General features: G+C 41.8%; 1 long non-coding RNA gene and 1 pseudogene across 1 annotated transcript in view; one reads left to right on the plus strand and one right to left on the minus strand.

Annotated features, from left to right (window-relative positions):
• Positions 1-22,535, plus strand: part of LOC122687035 — a 173,578-nt gene that overhangs the window by 132,566 nt on the left and 18,477 nt on the right. The gene's annotated exons all lie outside the window — the stretch shown is intronic.
• On the minus strand, positions 21,086-21,897 carry LOC122687033 (annotated as a pseudogene).

The following is a 22,535-nucleotide window of genomic DNA, read 5'->3' on the forward strand; positions in this document are numbered from 1 at the left end:
AACATTCCTCTCTCACTCATTGATAGACTAGACAAAAAAATCAGTAAGGACATAGATGAAGTGAGCAACACTATCAACCATCATAATCTATCTGATGTTTATAGGAGGCTACACCAAACAACTGGAAAATACACAGTCTTTAAACATGGGCATGATCCTTACACTACGCTGGGCAGTAAAACAAGCCTCCATAAATTTGAAAGAATTAAAATTATTGACCTGAACCAAGTAGACTGCCAGTTATTTCTGCAGCAAAAATGGGTTTGCTTGGGATCAGCAAAGAAAAGCATTTCAGCGTCTGTAATCATGGTGAGCAACTGTGGAATTCGCCAAACAGCAAGGGAAGGAGACATCTTTTAATGAGGGGGAAAGGAAGTTATAAAGTAAGTAAACAGTCCATTGGAGGAACTGAGACTTCAAGTATAGTGGCTTCTCACTGGTGAGTTGTGACGATCTCTTATTGGCTGAGTTCTTGGTAGGTAAGAAGAGGAAGTCGTCTTTCTTCCTGTTGGGATTTATTGTCATCAAAGGGTGTGAGGGCTCCCCCTTCTGGCCTCATGACTCTATTTTAATTGAGGTTATGCTTATTAATTTTCACAAAATCATAGAATATGATTTTGAACCACTACTATTAAATTAGGAATCAATAACAATGACATATCAAGGAACATTTCTTTTTTTTTTTTTGAATTTTGGACTTCTAAATAAACTGTAGATCTAAAAAGTAATAAGAGAATTAGGAAATAGTTAAAACTGAATGATAAAGTGGCAACGTATCAAAATGTGTAGAATGCAGCAAAAGTAGCACTTCTAGAGAAATGTAAGTTTTTTTTAATCTATTTTTTTATTGAAGGATAATGGCTTTACAGAATTTTGCTGTTTTCTGTCAAACCTGAACATGAATCAGCCACAGGTATACATGTATCCCCTCCCTTTTGACCCTCCCTCCCATCTCCCTCCCCATCCCACCCCTCTAGGTGATACAGAGCCCCTGTTGGAGTTTCCTGAGCCAGACAGCAAATTCCCATTGGCTGTCTATTTTACATATGGTGATGGGAGTTTCCATGTTACTCTCTCCATATATCTCACCCTCTCCTCCCCTCTCCCCATGTCCATAATTCTTTTCTCTATGTCTGTTTCTCCATTACTGCCCTGTAAATAAACTCTTCAGTACCATTTTTCTAGATTCCATATATATGTGTTAGAATACGATATTTATCTTTCTCTTTCTGACTTACTTCACTCTGTATAACAGGTTCTAAGTTCACCCACCTCTTTAGAACTGACTCAAAATGCGTTCCTCTTTATGGCTGAATAATATTCCATTGTATGTATGTACCACAACTTTTTATCCATTCATCTGTTGATGGACATCTAGGTTGCTTCCATGTTCTAGCTATTGTAAATAGTGCTGCATTGAACAATAGGATACATGTGTCTCTCTCAAGTTTGGCTTCCTCTGGGTTTATGCCTAGGAGTGGGATTGCTGGGTCATATGGTGGTTTTATTCCTAGTTTTTTAAGGAATCTCCATACTATCTTCCATAGTGGCTGTATCAATTTACATTCCCACCAACAGTGCAAGAATGTCCCCTTTTCTCCACACCCTCTCCAGCACTTATTGTTTGTAGACTTTTTGATGATGTCCATTCTGCCTGTGGTATGATGATGTGGTATCTCATTGTAGTTTTGATTTGCATTTCTCTAATAATGAGCAGTGTTGAGCAACTTTTCATGTGTTAGCCATCTGTATGTCTTCTTTGAAGAAATGTCTGTTTAGGTCTTTTTGAGAAATTTAAGTTTTTGAATGCTTATTTGAGGGAAGAAGAAAGGTCTAAAATCAGTGTTCTGAAGTTCCATCTTAAGAGGGTTGGAAATGAAAAGCAAAGCAAAATGAAAATACGTAGAAGGAAAGAAATAAGAGCAGAAGTCAGTGAAATTGAAAAAAAAATAAAAAAACCAACAGTATAGAAATTTAACAAAGCCAAAGTCCAGAGGGAAAGAGGCTGAGTGGTCTGGGGATGCCAAATGTGAGGCCCACAGGTCTGAGGGGGGTTGAATGCCCGTCAGTGTTCCCAGGTCTGTGTAGAGACATCCATCATGGGGGTCCTGTTGACATTGTCATTTTGCCTCAATACAAACAGTGTTGGGAGGCAGGTATTATTTTAATAGCATTTGAAATTTTAAAATGTTAGCATAATCTTATGTTGTGCCTGTCGCTTTTCTATGCTTCCATTATCTCTTTCTGCTATTTAGCTCCCTTAAAACCTTCTTCTCTATTTCTCGCCACCATGGCCTTTGCCGGCTCGCGGCAATATACAGTACAAACCTATGGAGATTTTATTCAGGACCTGAAGGGCTGGGCTTGGTCTTAACATAAGGGCTCCAGGAGAACCGTCTCTGGAAGAGAGGGCTCGCTATTCTCGCTTCAGTTTAATATGTTGAAATTTGCAAATGCAATGAACACTTGTAAGAATGTCAGTTACAATTTAGTCTATAGAAAATGACCATCTGATCAATAAATTTTTGCTTTTAATTTCCATTTGAGTTGGAATTTTTTGTTTTTTTTCCCCTTTAAGTGACATTTACAAAACTCAGCAAAACTTTAGATACATCATACATAAGCAATAGAATTTTATTCTTATGCTGTTTGACCATAACATTCTTTAGCTCCATTGTGACTTTTCTTTCATTTTTTTCTCTGTGCAAGAGGAATAAGAAAAAATATGTGTACATATTAAATGAGATTTGATGAAAATATAGAAAATATAGAACTTTGTCATACAGCAATTTGTGATGTATATAGATTGGGCCACACCATAGATCAAATACTATCCTCTGAAACATAACTCTATTCAATAAAAAAATTCTCATCAAGATGATTTTTATTCTATCCATAAATATCAACATTATAAAGACTCCACTTGGTAGGAGGGGGGGAAGGTAGAACAGAAAGAATGTGCACTTGAGTCAGACAAACCTGATTTCAAATACTAGCTGTGTGCCTAGTATTTCTGTAATCTTATTTCCCTTTGTTGTTGTTGTTGTTCAGTTGCTAAGTCGTGTCTGACTCTTTGTGACCCCAGGAACTGCAGCACACCAGGCTTCCCTGTCCTTCGCTATCTCCCAGAGTTTGCTCAAACTCATGTTCATCACTGATGCCATCCAACCAGCTCATCCTGTTGCCCACTTCTCCTCCTGCCCTCAATCTTCCCCAGCATCAGGGTCTTTCCCAATGAGTCAGCTCTTCGCATCAGGTGGCCAAAGGACTGGAGCTTATCCCTTAATGGGCTTGAATGTCAGTTTTCCTACCTCCAGCGTTGCAGTGTGCTGTGAAAAGTCCTGAAACACGGGGAATCCTCTGTTTTCTTACCTCCTTGACCTACAACACTATATACCTGTAATGCAAATAATTAAGAAGTTTCTGCGTTTTTGGAGAGCCAGCATGGCCAAGTGAAAAGAACAGAGCCTTTGAAGTTGCACAAAGCTAACCTACTCTCCTTTGTCACTCCGTGGTCACTGGTGACTTTAGGCAAATTAATCAACTTCTTTGAGTTTCTATTTCCACATATATAAAAGAAAAAGAAGACTGTCTGCAGACACATGAAAATCAAGTGAGTTATGATATGTAAACATCTAGCACAGTGCCTGGCATAATAAATGCTCATTTAAGAGTAGCTGCAGCTATGAATATATTATTTTTGTGCTATTAAGCTTTTTTTTATTTCTTTTTTAAAGACACATTCTATTTTAATGATCAAAGCCCTCAGGATTACAATCAGCAATGCTAGAGCTCAGAGCAATTTCTGGTTCAAATACTGGATACTTAATTTGATCTCTGCCTTTGTTTATGGGGGCGAGAGAAGAAATCTCATTGTTCCACACACTGCAAGGAGAAAGATGCTCATGAACTCAGTGGAGGTTATTTTTTATGACTCCAGGAATGTAATCTTTATGATTGATGATTGTTGTTTTTAAGATTTTTTAAAGTTCCATTCAAAGAATTCATATCTCAGATTATTGATTTTTATTTTTTACTTGCCTACTTTTCAGTGCAACATATTAATAGTATATGATCAGGGAGGTAAAGAGCAGTATTTATTTGATTAAAACTTCTTCAGCTTAATTTTCTTGTTGCTAGTGGCAACCAACAAAAAAATAGATCTAAAATGACAGGCAACAACCACAGTGATTAGAGTCTGTGTTTTTATCTTTCCCCAGTTGTAATTTTAAAATAGCCTCTCCAGTGCTTGTGGTCATAAAAATGATTACTATATACACCACTTTAGACATATTGACAAATCACCCACCTAAACAACCCTATTGCACTAATGAACCTTTTCCCAGAGCTTGAAGTCAACTTCAGGCCACATGTGCTGTTGCTACCCTAAATGGCTGTAAGGAAGGTGATAGTGTGTATATTATTGAATTATATTCCAAAGTAAATTTTAACTAGTATGTCTTAGATCAGCATAATGTTATGCATAGCAGTAGCATTTACACAGTTTTTCTCTTTTTGGAAAACAGTATCACTTCCTAAACACACGCATACACACAGTGTGTATCTATTTAAGAATTAGATGGTTTTGATATAGATATGTGAAGAGCTGACTCATTTGAAAAGACCCTGATGCTGGGAAAGATTGAAGGCAGGAGGAGAAGGGAATGACAGAGGATGAGATGGTTGGATGGCATCACCGACACAATGGACATGGGTTTGGGTAGACTCTGGCAGTTGGTGATGGACAGGGAGGCCTGGTGTGCTGTGGTTCATGGGGTCACAAAGAGTCAGACATGACTGAACGACTGAACTGAACTGAATTGATATAGATATATACTAAAATCACTAAAGGAAACTAAAAATATATCCTTGGCAGAGCTGTTCGTAATACAGTGAAATTCTATGAGATTACTTTCCAAAGACAAAAGAACACTGAAATAGGAACAGGAAAGTAAGAACTTTACAGAAGCATGCCCCACCTTTGGGATGCATTTGCTGGCTATTCCAAAACTGAACCTGATATCCAGGAACACACTAGAACAGCACGTGACCTAACTAGTAAAGGTCACTCTTCCTCTGTCATCTTCCTCATTTGTAAGCCAGCAGAACCTTCTAGCTCAGGGTTTGATCTCTACATGCTGTGATGCTATTTGTGTGACTCCCGACATGTTGTATTCACTTGGACAGGAGTTCCAGAGGGGTGGCCATGATCAAACTTACAATAAGACTTCAGCTGGTTGAGGAGCTTTTTTGATGAATAGCATGTGTGCTAATTTGCATTTCTTGAAGCCAAGAAAATGTTTCCATACCCTCTGTGTTAAAAGGTAGGATTTCTTAGGAGGGATGCTGTAGACTGCTAACAGCACTTTTGGGGATGGGTCTGGGAGCAAAGTATTGTGTAGTCAGCTGGGAATTAATGAAGCCAGTACTCCCAATGAGGGAAGGCCCTTAGCAGCCAGATTTGATACTGGAAGTCAGTGCAGGGGGAGCCTCTCTGAGCTGAGCAAGGTGAGAGGGCAGGGGAGGAAGTCAAGATGAGGCTTAAGAAGATTAAAAATGTTTTCTCTACTGTGCAAAACTTCATTGGGCTGGCACTCAAAACAATTTCTAATGAATTTTTTAAAAAGTACTTGCCTAGCCAAATTCACAAAATTAAAGAAGCAGTTTCCTATTTGCTTTTCTTCTAAATCTGTACAACATTGCAACACTCTGCTGTCTCCTTGCTTAAATTTGCCACAGGCATGAAGCTCTGACTTTCCAGGCTTTGAGTCCGGGTTGGCTCTGAGTGAAGATTGCCAGGGTGCAGGTTATTAAACTAAAGAAGGGATGACTAAACTGTTAAATGCTTACCTCTGCTTGCCTTCTCCATCAGCATTCAAACTGAAAACGGATTAGAACCCTCCTAAAAGATGATTGATCCTTGGAAGAAAAACTATGACAAACCTCAACAGTGTTTTAAAAAGCAGCGATATCACTTTGCTGACAGAGGATTGTATAGTCAAAGCTATGGTTTTTCCAGGAATCATATACAGATGTGAGGACTGGAATATAAAGAAGGCTGAGCACCAAAGAATTGATGCTTTTGAACTGTGGTGTTGGAGAAGACTCTTGAGAGTCCCTTGGACAACAAGGAGACCAAAACAGTCAATCCTAAAGGAAATCAACCCTGAATATTCATTAGAAAGACTGATACTGAAGCTGAAGCTCCAGTACTTTGGCCACCTGTTGCAAAGAGCTGACATGTTGGAAAAGATCCTGATGCTAAGAAAGACTGAGGGCAGAGGAGAAGGGGGTGACAGAGGATGAGATGGTTGGATGGCATCATAGACTCAATGGACTTGAGTTTGAACACACTCTGGGAGATAGTGAAGGACAGGGAAGCCTGTTGTACTGCAGTCCATGGGGTCACAAAGATTCGGACAAGACTTAGCAACTCAACAACAACAATTCTCTAGGGCTCCCCAGTATATATGTTTTGTTATTTAGTTGCTGAGTCGTGTCTGACTCTTTTGTAACCCCTTGGTCTGTAGCCTGCCAGGCTCCTCTGTCCATGAGATTTTCCAGGCAAGAATACTAGAGTGGTTTGCCATCCACTCTCGCTGTATTGCTTGGGTTTTCTCAACTTGTTTCAGTCAGTAGGGGATGATGGGAGCTTCAGAGCTAGAAGCAGGAGATTCCATCGAGGACTTGATGGACTGTGGAGCTTGGTCTTTTTTTTTTTTTCTTTTTAACAGAATATGAAAAATGCTCTTTAAAATAACTTGACTCCATTGGCACAGAATGGGAAGTAAGTAAATCGTGGCCTCAAGCAATTCAGATTTTTGAGTATATAAAAACCTGACAAGACGAAATAGTAATTTATGAAATTAAAGCTATATCTCCCTGGGAAACTGATGGCAAAGATGCTTAAAGACTGGAGGCTATTTGAAGGAGGAAGAATATTTGAAGCTTCATGATAGCAGGGACTGTATTTTTCTTACTAATCTTTCTCACCTGGCATAAAATCAACACTGAACAATTTTGTTGAATGAATGAACTTTTATTTTGTATTTGTGTTGCTTTCTCTAGATCCTGCTTCTCTAGGGCCTATATTTATTTATGCAACAAATATTTATTAACTGCCAACTTTATGTTAGGTACTATGGTGGATTAAGAGTATTAAAAAAATGGATAAAACTTGAGGCCCACCCCCAAAGAGACCTCAGCCCACTACTGCAATGCTTAGATTTATTTATTTAATTTTTTTAATGCTTAGATTTATTGAGCAATACTGTTTACAATACTGTTTATCTTTACCCCTTTTTCACCTCATTCATATTCAATTTTTAATTAAGTTTTATTTTATACTGGATTGCAGTTGATTTACAGTGTTGTGTTAGTTTCAGGTATACGGCAAAGTGATTCAGTTATCTTTTTCAGATTCTCTTCCCACGTAGCTTATTACAGACTATTGAGTAGAGTTCCCTGTGCTGTACAATAGGTCCCTGTTGATTTTTTATTTTGTTTATAATAGTGTGCATACGTTAATCCCAAACTCCTTTTATCCCTCCCCCAACCTTTTCTCTTTGGTAACCATAAATTTATTTTTGAAGTCTGTCAGCCTATTTCTGTTTTGTTAGTAAGTTCAGTTTTTGGATCCCACACATTTTTCTTAACTTTTTTTTTTTCCTGTTAAAAATTTTTAATTACTTACAAGGCTTCCTGGCATTTCTCCTCTCAGTAGCCCATTTCTTCAAAACGCTTTGAATTTTGAGCAACCCTGGTGTTTTTGTGAACCTGCTAAATTAGATTTGTGTCTTTCCTTCCTTCCCTCTCTCCCTTCCTTCTTTCCTTCCACATTGATTTTCTCTACGTATAAATCGTGCACTAATTCTTTCAAAGTTTTTATTACAATGTGATTCCCAAGTGTTTGGACCTGAGTTTTGAAAGCTTAATGACCTTTTTGTAGGGTAAGAGAGTTAGAGAAGGCAAGGTTCAGAAAAAGAACGAGACTGGCACTTTAGAGGAACAGATCACCTTTAATGAAGCGAGAAGGGGCAGTAGTCAAGATTAATGAGCTGCTGCACTAACCCAACTAAAGAGTAAGTATATATAGGCATACATGTGGAAATCTACTGTCTTAAGGGGGCCTGTTCTTCTCCAAGGTTGTTCAGATTAGCTATCTCTTAAACAGCTGGGGCAAAGAATTCTGGAGATTGGCCAGAGGCTGCGACTGGCTGGGAGCTGGGTGTAATCAACCTTAATGTCCGTTTTTTTCTTCGGGTGAGAGAGTTCTTTGTTTTGCAAAGAATGGTGGGGAGGACCCGAGGGGAGTTTTTTTTTGTTTGTTTGTTTGTTTTGTTTTTTTTTTTTCCATTTATTTTTATTAGTTGGAGGCTAATTACTTTACAATATTGTAGTGGTTTTTGTCATACATTGACATGAATCAGCCATGGATTTATATGTATTCCCCATCCCGATACCCCCTCCCACCTCCCTCTCCACCCGATTCCTCTGGGTCTTCCCAGTGCACCAGGCCCGAGCACTTGTCTCATGCATCCAGCCTGGGCTGGTGATCTGTTTCACCCTAGATAATATACATGTTTCGATGCTGTTCTCTCGAAACATCTCACCGTCGCCTTCTCCCACAGAGTCCAAAATTCTGTTCTGTACATCTGTGTCTCTTTTTCTGTTTTGCATATAGGGTTATCATTACCATCTTTCTAAATTCCATATATATGCATTAGTATGCTGTATTGGTCTTTATCTTTCTGGCTTACTTCACTCTGTATAATGGGCTCCAGTTTCATCCATCTCATTAGAACTGATTCAAATGAATTCTTTTCAATGGCTGAGTAATATTCCATGGTGTATATGTACCACAGCTTCCTTGTCTGCTGATGGGCATCTAGGTTGCTTCCATGTCCTGGCTGTTATAAACAGTGCGATGAACATTGGGGTGCACGTGTCTCTTTCAGATCTGGTTTCCTCGGTGTGTATGCCCAGAAGTGGGATTGCTGGGTCATATGGCAGTTCTATTTCCAATTTTTAAAGAAATCTCCACACTGTTCTCCATAGCGGCTGTAGTAGTTTGCATTCCCACCAACAGTGTAAGAGGGTTCCCTTTTCTCCACACCCTCTCCAGCATTTACTCCTTGTAGACTTTCGGATAGCAGCCATCCTGACTGGCATGTAATGGTACCTCATTGTGGTTTTGATTTGCATTTCTCTGATAATGAATGATGCTGAGCATCTTTTCATGTGTTTGTTAGCCATCTGTATGTCTTCTTTGGAGGACACAGCAGATGGAGAAATATACCGTGTTCATGGATTGGAAGAATTAATATTGTCAAAATGGCCATACTACCCAAAGCAATCTATAGATTCAATGCAATCCCTATCAAGCTACCAACGGTATTTTTCACAGATCTAGAACAAATAATTTCACAATTTGTATGGAAATACAAAAAACCTCAAATAGCCAAAGTAATCTTGAGAAAGAAGAACGGAACTGGAGGAATCAACCTGCCTGATTTCAGACTATACTACAAAGCCACAGTCATCAAGACAGTATGGTACTGGCACAATGACAGAAATACAGATCAATGGAACAGAATAGAAAGCCCAGAGATAAATCCACGAACCTATGGACACCTTATTTTCGACAAAGGAGGCAAGAATATACAATGAAAAAAAGAAAACCTCTTTAACAAGTGGTGCTGGGAAAACTGGTCAACCACTTGTAAAAGAATGAAACTAGAACACTTTCTAACACCATACTCAAAAATAAACTCAAAATGTATTAAAGATCTAAATGTAAGACCAGAAACTATAAAACTCCTAGAGGAGAACATAGGCAAAACACTCTCCGACATAAATCACAGCAGGATCCTCTATGACCCACCTCCCAGAATATTGGAAATGAAAGCAAAAATAAACAAATGGGACCTAATTAAATTTAAAAGCTTTTGCACAACAAAGGAAACTATAAGCAAGGTGAAAAGACAGCCCCCAGATTGGGAGAAAATAATAGCAAACAAAGCAACAGACAAAGGATTAATCTCAAAAATATACAAGCAACTCCTGCAGCTCAATTCCAGAAAAATAAATGACCCAATCAAAAAATGGGCCAAAGAACTAAACAAACATTTCTCCGAGGGGAGTTTTAACTCCAGGCTATTTTGAGCCATGTATCTTTCCTTCATTCCAGACCCTAAGGAATATATATAAAAAGAGAAAGAGAGGTGGGCATTGTTAATGTTCAGGGCTTCTTCATGCTGATAAATGAGGGTCAGGGGTGTGTGGTCTGGGAGGAAGGAAGTCTAAGGCCCGTAGTGTTGATTTTCTATTCTAGCCATCAGTGTCTTGAGCCGAAGAACAGTCTTGACTTGGTCTCAGGAAAGGGCTCGGATTCAGTCTTGGAGGAATCCCTGGAAAAGATTAAACAAACAAGGCCCAAAGGTGAGTAGGGATAAAAATGAATGGTCCGAGAAGGGGTAAAAGTTATAAAAGGTTCTCTGTAGCCACAGGGTGGAGATGTAATCTTCAACGTGTTCAAACGTGGATCCTTGAGGACTCGAGACCCAGATATCTGCCAGAAGTTGTTCCAGGAATAATTGCAGCCATGAAACTGGCTCATCTGTCGCCTGTTGAGGCTGGTGGAACTTTAGAGTTGTAGGGCCTGTGTGAGAAACTTGGCAAGTATTAGTCCAGCAAGCATTTTCATCATTGGGCTGCATAACCTTTTTTAGACGAGTGATGTGTACCCAAGGGGTGATTTCTTTTAATTTTGCAGCTGTAGGGGTCAGCAGAATTACCGTGTAGGGACCTTGCCATTTTAGGGTTAGATCTGAGTGGGGCTGAATTGTCATATAGACTTTGTCTCCTATTTGAAGGGATGGGTATGGAAGATTGGAATGTGGTTGAGGGAGTAAGTCATCCATATGTTGCCAAAGGGCAGTTTGTATCTGGGCAAGTAAAGGACAAGGAAGGTGGGATGGCAGTTTGGGACCGTCCTGGGAGAGGGGACGACCTAAAGGTACCATGGGCCTCCCATACATGGCCTTGAATGGACTGATATTTAAGGGTTTTTTTGGTAAGGCCCGGACCTTTAAAAGGGCTAAAGGGAGGAGTTTAGTCCAGTCTTGATGAAGTTCAGTTGTTAATTTGGTCAGAGTTACGTTTAGGACACGGTTGGCTCTCTCAACCTTACGGGAAGACCGGGGATGATAACGAAAGGAATGTGAAACCTCTAAGGAACTGGAAGGGCTTGTGCACTATTTTGTGTCATTTGGGATGAGAACTCGGGCCTGTTGTCAGACTGGAGAGAGAAAGGCATTCCAAATCTGGGAAGGATTTCAGTAAGAATAAGGCAAGCCACAGTAGGGGCTCATGTGTTAGTAGTTAGAATGTTAGAATTAGGATTTGTCTGCTGACAAATGGTATAAGTTTGGGTCAGATTATTTAAATAAGTCACATCGGCCTTAGTCAGCTCAATAAAGTTCTGAAGGAGAGCCTTAAGTACTTTTGCAGAGGGGTGGAAGAGAGAATGTAAATGTGAAAGTAATGTGCAGATGTTAGGCTCATCAGTTTGGGCTATAGTAAAGACAGGACTAACAGAGGCGGCCTGCCACTTTGCTTCATGATCTGCTATATTGTTGTAAAAGGAGATAGGACCATGTCTTGGATGTCCCTGGTAATGTATTACAGTGGCTTGTTTTGGGGCTGAGCTGCGTGGAAGAGTTCAGAAATAAAAGAAACGTTGAGAATAGGTGTGCCCTTCTGAGTCAGGAATCCCCTCTCCCTCCAGATTATAATGTTAGAATGTAATATGATATAGACACACTTGGAGTCAGTATAAATGTTTATCTTTTGGTCTTTGGCTAGGGTCAAAGCTTGTGTAAGAGCTATCAGTTCAACCTGTTGTGAGGATGTGTGAGCTGGGAGTGTGGCTGACTTGATGAGGTGAATGGGGATAGCTTTGTCGGGCTGTCCCTGGACTAATAGCATATCCAGCCCCAAATGGGGCTTGTTTCTGGGCAGTGGCATCTATGAACCAGGATGGGACTGTGGGGTCAGTAAGGGGCTGATTGGTTATATGTTCAAAGGGATTAAGTGTCATATCTAAGTCTGAACACAGTCAGGAGATAGGTGTCCTGCTTCTAGATCTGGTGTAGGGAGTAATCTAGCAGAATTAAGAGGTTTACAAGGCATAAAAGAAAGGGATGAGTTGAGGAGGTGTGCATGGAGGATCTGTAGTCAAGCAGGGGGCAGAGAAAGGAAAGCCCGATGAGAGAGTAAATCTTTGAAGGAACGAGGTGAGCATACATTTAGAGGAGAATTTTGGGTTAGTTTTGGGGCTTCAGGTATTAAGGGGGTAGTTGCAGCTAAGGCCTGGAGACAAGGTGGCCATCTGAGTGTGATGAGATCAAGTTGTTTAGATAACTAAGCTAGAGGCCCCTTTTGGGGTACAGGATCCCTAAGGCATGTCCTTGTCAAGAATGTACAAAAAGGAAAAAAGGCTTGGCATAATCAGGTAAGTAAAGAGAAGGGGCCTGGCCTGTAGTAAGTGTTTGCTAAGAGTCTGTATTGGGGTGTGGAGAGAGGTGGAGGCCAACAAGGGTTCATCTAAGTTTCCTCGAGTAGCTTGCTAAAGAGGTTTTGCGCGGAGGGCAAAATTTGGGACCCATATTCGGAAGAAGTTTAATAGACCTAATAGAGAAAGAAGTTCCCTCTTGGTTTTGGGCTTGGGGGTCTGTGTTAAGGCTCGAAGTCTCTGAGCTGGAATTATTTTGGATGTGGGAGTGAGAAGAAATCCCATGTAATTGACCACCATGGAAGCAATTTGTGCTTTGGAGAGCGAGACTCTGTAGCCCCAGTTGCCAAGGGCATTTAATACTGTCGCAGTGTGGACTAGGCAGTTATGGCGAGAGGAACTACATAACAATAAATCATCTATATATTGGAGTAAGGTAGTAGAGTCTAGGTCTAAAGTTTGTAGGTCCCTTTGAAGGGCTTGACCGAGAAAATGAGGGCTATCTCTAAACCCTTGTGATAAAATGGTCCAAGTTAATTGTTGAGATTGATACGTGTCTGGGTCTGTCCAGGTGAAGGCAAATAGAGGCTATGAAGAGAGGTGTAGAGGTATAGTAAAGAAAGCATCTTTGAGGTCCAATACCATGAAGTAGAGTGTATCAGGGGAAATATTCGAGAAAAGGGCGTAGGGGTTAGTGGCCACGGGGTGTACGGGTATTATGGCCTCATTGACCCTGTGAAGATCTTGGACTAGATGCCAGGAGTGGGGTCCCTTTTTGACTGCCGGTATAGGAGTATTATGAGGAAAACAGGCCACAAAAGGCTGGCTTTGAGCAGTCTGGAGATTATTGGTGTAAGTCCTTGTAGGGATTCTGTGGTCAGGGTATACTGAGTTTGGGTTATTACCTGAGAGGGATTTTTTTTTTTTTTTTTTGGTATGAAAATTAGATTTTTAAATAAAACCTGTTTACTCTTCTCCAGGAAATAATATTTCAAGTACACAGTTGTCTTTGGTATCTGTGGGGCATTGGTTCTAGGACTCTTGCAGGTTATATGCAGGACAGAAAAAGAGACACAAATGTGTCCAAACAGACTTTTGGAGTCTATGGGAGAAGGTGAGGGTGGGATGATCTGAGAGAATAGCACTGAAACATGTATATTATCAACTGAGAGGGATTTTTAAGAAAAACCTATACAGGGGAATGGTGTCAGGCTACCGATGGGGCTTCAGTGTCCCAGACCTGAGGATCTATCGGGGGAAGGTCAGGGGGCAGGTTTTGGGAGTAAGGGCTGGCCAAGAGTTCGGGTGCCATTTGGATGCAAAGAATTGATATGGGATCTAAGAATGGGAGGTTTATTGAAGTTTGTAGCTTAGCCAGAAGATCATGTCCCATCAATGCCATTGCGCATTGAGGAACTACTATAAAAGAATGTGTTAGTGTTGCCTTACCAAAGGAACAAAGGAGAGGAGGGGTTATTTGGGATAAAAAAGGGACACCTGAGACCCCTTCAGTGGCCATTTCTGAAGGCTGGAGAGGGCCTTTAAAGGAGGTCAAAAGTGAAAAGGCCGCTGCAGTATCTATTACAAACGAGACTTTGTGTCCGGCCACCGTGCCAATTACCTGAAACTCTGGGTCCATCTGTATGCGGCGGACTTGGGGTCTGGAGCTTGGGCTCCGTCACTGGAATAATTCAGGCACAATTGGATCATCTCTCACCTCGTCTGAGGAACCATCTGGGGTGCCAGGGCCCCCCTCAGTCTGATTCCCGGCCCATTGTTGTTGGGCCTAGGGTGGACCCCGAGATTTGGTGGGTAGTGTCTGAGGACAATCCATTTTCCAATGGCCCCATTGTTTGCAGGTGGGGCAGGGTTTGGTGTGTGGCTGGGGGTTTGGGCAGGACTTAGCCCAGTGTCCCATTTGGTTATATCTGAAGCAGAGGCCTGGAGGGTTAGATCCCATACAGGTGGGCCGAGGTCGATGGGCCAAAGGGATTGAATTTTTTTCTGGGATAACTGTAGCGAATAAAGCATATTTGGCCTTTCTCTCCTTTTCTTTTTCTTTTTTCGCTTCTTCGTCCCTATTGTTGAAAACTTTAAAGGCTATTTCTAGGAGATCTCGCTGAGGGGTTTCAGGGCCCTTCTCTAACTGATGTAGTTTTCGGTGAGTATCGGGGGCTGACTGGCTTATGAACTGGATGTGTAGGTACAGAAGTCTGGCAGGGGTGGAAATATCTAGATTAGTGTATTTCTGGACTGCCTCAGTAAGCCGTGAAAGAAATAGGGCAGGATTTTCATCTTTTTCTTGAGTCACTTTCCTAATCTTATTGTAGTTAACATGAATGTGAGCGCTTTTAAGTATTCCTTCTAATAAACAGGTAATCATATGATGCAGGTACCGGCTGCCGGCATTGCCTGCTTGATATTTCCACCGTGGCTCAGTTAAAGGGACTGCATCATCAGCGACTGGATTAGTCCTATCTTGGTTATGGAGCTGATCAGCATGAGTCTGGCTGCCTGCCATATCCATTCCTTTTCATCAGGGGTTAAAGTGTTAGGATGTAAAAAAGATCATTCCAGGTTAAATGATATGCTTGCATAAGGCGGAGGAATTCTTTTCTGTATCTAGTAGGATTTTCTGAAAAAGATCCTAATTTTTCTTCAGTTTGGCTCATATCAGAAATTGAGAAAGGCATATGAAGCCTCCAGTCCTGCTACCTCTCTGAGAGGAAACATGTGTTTGCTTTAGGTCCTGGTCGATGGAGGTGGGGTGGAGATCTCTTTTGGGGTTTCAGAGTCATTGCTTCCTATTTTGGAGGAAGAAGGGCTAGAGGATGGGGTCTCGTCTCTGGAAGTTTCCTCTCCAGGGCAGTAGGGAGGAGGCTTATCCGCCAGACTAAAATGGGGGGTTGAGGGTTTAGGGGCCTTTTAGGGACTTTAGATTTGGATTCTTCTGTAATGGAGGGGGAGAGAGAGGAGAGGAGGATTGGATAGGTAGAACAGTCCTTGCAGAGAGAAGGACAGCTTCTAAGGTCCCAGAAGGAGTGAATATAGGGGATCTCCAACCATTTGCCATTCCATTTGAGGAAGTTAGTGAGATCTGATAAAATATTGAAACTGAAAGTCCAGAACTCAGGCCAGCGGTTTTGGTTATCCAGCTTGTATTGAGGCCAAATTTGAGTGCAAAGTGACTCGAGTTTATGAACTTTGAGATAGGTCAAGAGTAAAGGTTTGAGGTTTCATTTTACGCAGGCCAAGGGAGAGTCCCGCGGGATGGATTGGCTTGACCCCATAGCAAATGGCTAGCGACTGTCCAGTTGAGAGAAAAGATCATCACCTAATCTTTTGACCGGGCAAAGAGAGAGAGACTCTGAAGGAGGGACGGTTGTGCCCCAAGTACCTCCCCAGAGGGCCTTTTGGCCAGAGGGTTCCCTAGGAACCCAGAAAGGACGATAGTCTATGGTGCCCTAGAGTAACATCCGAGCTTACCTAGGCTGCTGGGTCAGGTGAGAATTCGTGGTGGATGGAGGGAAGTCGAATGGCAAAAAGGCCTCTCTCCTAGAGTTGGTCGATCTTGCAGAAAAGAAAGTGTAGAGAAAAGAGAGAGAGAGACCAATATTCCTCAGGGTACATGGAAAACCAATAAAGCCCTTACACAGAACTTGTACCGCTCACGAAGGCACAGGGCATCCTCTCAAGGAGGTCTTGAAAGCCCGCGCGGAAAAGTGACTTCGGCAGGTTTCCATGCTCCAAAGAGCTGGCTGTGGAGAACGAGAAGGAACCTCAACCTTCCAGGTTTTGGAACCAAAAATGTAGGGAAAGGGAGTTAGAGAAGGCGAGGTTCAGAAAAAGAACGAGACCGGCACTTTACAGGAACAGATCACCTTTAATGAGGTGAGAAGGAGCAGCAGTCAGATTAGTGAGCTGCTACCCTAACCCAAGAAAAGAGTAAGTTTATATAAGCATATATGTGGAAATCTACTGTCTTAAGGGGGCCTGTTCTTCTCCAAGGTGGTTCGGATTAGTTACCTCTTAAATGGCTGGGGCAAAGAATTCTAGAGATCGGCCAGAGGCTGGGACTGGCTGGGAGCTGGATGTAATCAACCTTAATGTCCATTTTTTCCTTTGGGTGAGAGAGCTCTTTGTTTTGCATAGAATGGTGGGGGGGACCTGGAGGGGAGTTTTAACTCCAGGCTATCTTGAGCCGTGTGACTTTCCTTCTCTTGTCGTAGGGCACTTACTGCTCTAACACAGGACCACAAATTTAGTGACTTGAAACAGTATAGAGGTGAGCGTATGGAATGGGCCTCGCAGGGCTAAAATCAAAGTGTCATCGAGGCTGTGTTCCTTTTAGAAACTCTAGGGAAGAACTCTTCTTTGGCCTTTTCCTGACTCTAGAGGCTGCCTGCATTCCTTCAGTGGTGGCTCTTGCATCCTCAAAGCCAATCAGGTCTTTCTCATGCTCATCACGCTGACTTAGTTTCCCTCATCATATCTCCTTCTCTGACTCTTAAATTCTTGCATCCATCTTTCACTTGTAAGCATATTTGTGGCTTCATAGGACCCACCTGGATAATACAGAATTATCTCCCCAGCTCAAGATCCTTATTTTAACCACATTTTTAAAATCTCTTTTGCCATGTGAGACAATATATTTACTGACCCCAGGATAAAGACATGGATATATTTTAAGGAGTTATTCTTCTGCTTCTTCTTGTTCAGTTTCCAAGTCATGTCTGACTCTTTGTGACCCCATGGACTGCAGCACGCCAGGCCTCCACATGCCCCACTATCTCCCAGAGTTCACTCAAGTTCCTGTCCATTGTATCAGTGATGCCACCCAACCATCTCATCCTCATCTGCTTATTACACATCTAATGGGCTCTTAAAAAATAAGATTCCTTATCCCTTTTTGATTGAAAGGGTAGCTACTTCTAACTCAGATTCTGACTCTCTCTTTTTTTTTTTCTGACTCTCTCTCTAAGTCTTGACCCAGGTGCTTAGTATATCTTCTCTGCCTTAAGTCCAGTAGAACAACACCTGATGTAATACTTTTATGGAAGAGTATATTACATTATTCCAGTATTCTTTTCTGGAAAATTCCATGGACAGAGAAGAAACCTCACGAGCCATAGTCCATGGGGTTGCAAAGAGTCACGCACGGCTGAGCACACACACAATGTTACACTATAGATCAGAATGTATTCCCTATGTGTGAATATATGTAGGTAATTCGCACATAACAAATTCATTCTGGTATGTTCATTCTGTAATATACTCTTTCAACCCCTGGGTTGGGAAGATCCCCTGGAGAAGGAACTGGCAACTCACTCCAGTATTCTTGCTTGGAAAATGCCATGGACAAATGAGCCTGGTGGGCTACAATCCATGGTGTTGCAAAGAGTCAGACACGACTTTCAACCCCTGGGTTGGGAAGATCCCCTGGAGAAGGAACTGGCAACTCACTCCAGTATTCTTGCTTGGAAAATCCCATGGACAAATGAGCCTGGTGGGCTACAATCCATGGTGTTGCAAAGAGTCAGACATGACTTAGCAACTAAAGAGAAACAAACAAATACGTGGGTAACATATATTTTAGGTTACTAAAAATGAGCTTGACTCTGCAAAATGTCACTTTATATTGTGGCACTTCTACTACTTGTTTTATACAACTACATGATTTTAGTAATGGTTTATAAATGCTATTCTGTGTGCTATAATATTTTCCAGCTTTTGCTCCTATGTGTTTGTACCTCTTTTTCTTTTTCCCAAGGAAAGTAGAGGAAAATTTTACAGTATTCTCTTTGGAATAGAAGATAGGGACTTTAATCACTGAGAAGATGTAAACTACCATTATCCCTTTGATGTGAATATTAGACCAGGATAGTTTATAAGATACAGTGAATCATCAATAAACATCATGGAGTCTGCCAGTCCCTGTGTGTTCATAGGAACAAAATGTTACTCCTGTCCTTGAGGAAACCATACTTGACAAGAAAGAGCATATACAGAAGAGAGAATTAGCAATCTATGGGGTCAGGACTTATACCAGAAAATTAAATAATGGTGATCCAAATTTTGTTAGTAGATGACATTCAGACTTTAAACATGCAAGCAAAGATATTTCTTGAGGAGCTGGAGGTAAATGTCACTTGCTTAAATTCATAATTGGAACAAAGAAGGTTGGCAATTACAACACATGTCAAAATAAAATTTCTAGTTTGAAAAAATTTTAATTGCTTACATATTTCTTCTTAATGTCATATTAAATTGGTGTTATTAATGAAAAGAACATTAAAACTGGTATTTCAGAGATTGGAAAAGAAGTGAAAGCAATTAAAATACTTTTTTTGATTTGGGGGATTTTTGTTTATGAGATACCATTGAGTATACCCTAAAGAATGTGGAGGACATAGGTCAGTGGGGAAAGAAAAAGAAAAAACTTCTGTCTTTTGTTGAAGAGAGATGACAGGCAGATCCACAACAATTATAGTACAAAAATAATGTAAGTGATTACATTTCAGAGAAACATAGTTACCTATAGTTGTATGGAGCCAATTACATTCATATTTAGTTATTGGGAAAGAGGAAAGAGTAAGAGACTAATAGTGTTTCTTAAGTGATTGTTAAGAAATTTCAGTTTTAAGAAAAATTCTCCTGTAAACATGTATTGTTATCATGAATCTTTTTGATAGAGTTGACTCAGGTAGCTTTAGCATAGTCCTTTAGTAGAAGATGTGATTATATTTGTGACAAGGAGGCCTTGTGATTATCTCTTACTTTTGTCTACCCAACCCAAGGTGGGTTGTATGTAGCTATGGGGAAAAAAAATCTTACCATTTGATCAATGTAGAATTGCTATTTCTTCATCTCAAAGGATAAAAATTGCTTTGTGTGTATGTGGTTGAGGTTGAGTTGGGGTCCCATTATATAAGATTATAATGACTGGAGCCAGGATGAGGATGTTTGAGAACCACTGCCTTGGGTCATGAGACCTGCATCCACTTGCTGCTTTTAGCCAAGTCATGTTTTATTCCACTTGAAAGTTTGCTTGGTGATTTTAGGTGGACAATAAAATTCAGTCATGGTGATTCCAGTCTTGTTGGAAGATGGTGAATTAGCTCTTAAAACTGTATCTATATGTCACCAAAATAACTAAACCTATTGCCTGAATTTGTTATTTTGGATGCATAAAGTCTTTGTAGTCAAATCCATGTTGAAAATTAGCCTACAATAAGGGCTGAAAAGAACTTTAAGGAAAATTTAAGGCAACTTTTCATCTTGGAAATGATAACTTTTGTGATGAACTGAAGAAACCATAGAATAGTTTCTTGAGGCAGTACAAAACTCCTACATGCAAGAAAGTGGTTGTGACCTAAAATTTCCAAATTAGCTGTTTTATTTATTAGATTATTATTCATGGTCCCCTATGTTTTGACTGGGTCTGCTCCCAGGATGGCAGAACTGGAGAGGCTAAAATTGACCAGTGATTTATAGAGGCCAGTCTGTAAACTTAATGAATGGCAGGAACTTGGGACTGTTAGTACCTATGCCAGTCAAGGTGAACTTTATCTTTGCTGTAGCTGAATCCTGTGAACTCTGGTCATACCACATTGTCCTTCGTAATACGTCCAAGCTTAAACATAATAATATGTCCAAGCTTAAACATCAAATTTTCCTTGGAAGTAATCACTTAGTCATGTCTGACTCTTTGCAACCCCATGGACTGTGTCCCTTCAGGCTCCTTGTTCCATGGAATTCTCCAGTCATGAATACTGAAGTGGGTAGTCATTCCCTTATCCAGGGGATCTTCTTGACCCAGGGATCAAACCTGGGTGTTCTGCATTGCAAGCAGATTCTTTACCATCTGAGCCATAGTGGAAGCCCTCTAAAGTCACAGATTCTTAATTCTTAATGCTTTTATGGGTATGGTGTCAAAATTTAGTGCATAATACTAATTCATCAATACATGATCCATTGTGTGTGTGTGTGTGTGTGTTTTTTTTTTTTTACAGAAAGAGTCTTTTTTATGAAAAAGTAGTGTTATCCAGGAAAGTCATACACTGGTTTCTTTTTAATAAAATGACAAAGCAGATTTCTTAAATAATTTACAAAGGGCAGAAATCACTATTGAATAGTGTATGCCCTCTATGCTCACAGTGCCCTGTGCTGAGAATGAGAGTAGGTCCCTGTGGACCCAGGATCTTGGGGCCTGGAAACCTCTCCCATCCCTCCTTCTGGGGTTCTTGTGTGGGAAGTAGGGCTAAATCTGGGTTCTCACACGCCCCTGCACTGGTGATAATATCGTCTAACTCTTTGTAGACCCCACTCTTGGATACATAGCTCAAGCTCTCAAATATTACCTGCCATCTGCACTTCACGTTACAGACAATGCTACTGTAAGGCTCATACATTGAGTTCCTAAGCCCCAAAGGGAAGTCGAATGAATGGTTCCCCCCACCCCTCCGAGATCTCCCTGAGTCTCTTGCAGGCTGTGGCGGTGGTCCCTGGCGGGCCGGGAGGTAGCTGAAGCAGGAGAGCAGAGGCCCCCAAGCAGCCCCCAGCTGGGGCCTTGTGAGTCACGTCCTTGTTTGCGGCAGCTCAGGGGCACCACCAGCTCCTGGGTCCTCCAAGAACTCCTGGGAGGTGTGGATCCTGAAGGGCGCTGTCCTCAGTCTCGGATGAGAGAAAGTCATGTCGCCACTGTCCTCCGCTACGATGGCCTCATCTAGCTCTTGGGACACCTGGAGATGCCGGATTCCTGCCCCCACGGACTCCAGGTCACTGTCAGACTTGCTGGGGGAGCAGAGGGGCTCTGCTGAGGAGTAGGGCTCCGGAAGGCAGCCTCCCTCCTGGACCGTCGCCAAGGGTGGGCACGGGGGCCCATCTGGGCAGAGAGGCGGTGGTACTATTTCTCCCAGGGGTCCAGGGATGAGTGGGCAAGGGCGGTCACAGATAGCCAGGTGCTCCTCTAGCTCAGGCTGAGAGCTGGGGGGGCTACTGCCCTTCTGGGCCCCTCTCTTCCTCCTCCTGGCTTTCACCTGGGTTTCCGCCAGCCACTTGGTGCCACTTTGGCAGGACTCCTGGATCCTCTGGGACATGGCACCCAAGGTGCTCTTAGCTGAGCGAGCTGCAGCCTGGAGGCCCTGCTGCCCTGGCTCTGGGGTTTCCAGGTGTTTCCAGGAGGGGCCCTCCCTGAGGTTGAGGCTGACTGCTGTCAGGGGCAGCCGCCTCTGGAACTGTCTGCACAGGGAGCCCAGGGCCCCGCTGGAGGTGTCCGGGTGGCCGGCTACAGGCTGCAGGGCCTTGCTCTCCTCCAAGCGCTCCTGGTTCTGGAGAGACCGCCGACGCAGGGAAGCCCCCACGGCTGGCCGCCGAGAAGCCATCTGACTGGCCAAGAGCCTGTTCTGTTCCCACAGATCCCAACAGCTCCCAAGGCTGACCAGACGACGAGCACAGCCTGATCCATTGTTAGGAGAAAGTTGACATGTTAGAAAGCAAAAGTGAATGCTAAATTAGCAATTATGTAAATTTAAAACATAACTGTTTTAAGTGTCATAAGGCATTAGTGCAAGAGTTTTGTATAAGTGTTATGTTTCTGCTTTTTAAAAGGGATCAGGGGTAATTGATTTGCTTCAGTAAGCAGTGGTTTTCTGAGTACTCGTCTTCAACCATCTCCTGCTCTGCTTTGCTCTGCGTTCGTTCTGCTCTTCAGATGAGCTTGTGGGTGTGCTACTTTCTTATGTGTTTCTGTGTTAGCAGTAATTAGACTGGAATTGGGGTTTTGCAAGATACTTAGTTTCTATTTTTTAATTTTTTTTTGTAAAATGAGGATAATATTTGCCTTGAAGATTTATTTTAACGATGTACATAAATGTATGTAAAGTTCCTCCTGCTCAATATATGCTCAGGAAACTAACTAAAACTATGTTCATCCAGGGAAATGTCTGTGGTTTCTCTTTGTCTTGCTTTAGGGTGGATATTCAAGAAATATTGCAAAATAAGAAACTACTCAGATGCAAAC

This window comes from Cervus elaphus, chromosome 30 (genome assembly GCF_910594005.1).
Source record: "Cervus elaphus chromosome 30, mCerEla1.1, whole genome shotgun sequence".
NCBI classification, from domain to species: Eukaryota; Metazoa; Chordata; class Mammalia; order Artiodactyla; family Cervidae; genus Cervus; species Cervus elaphus.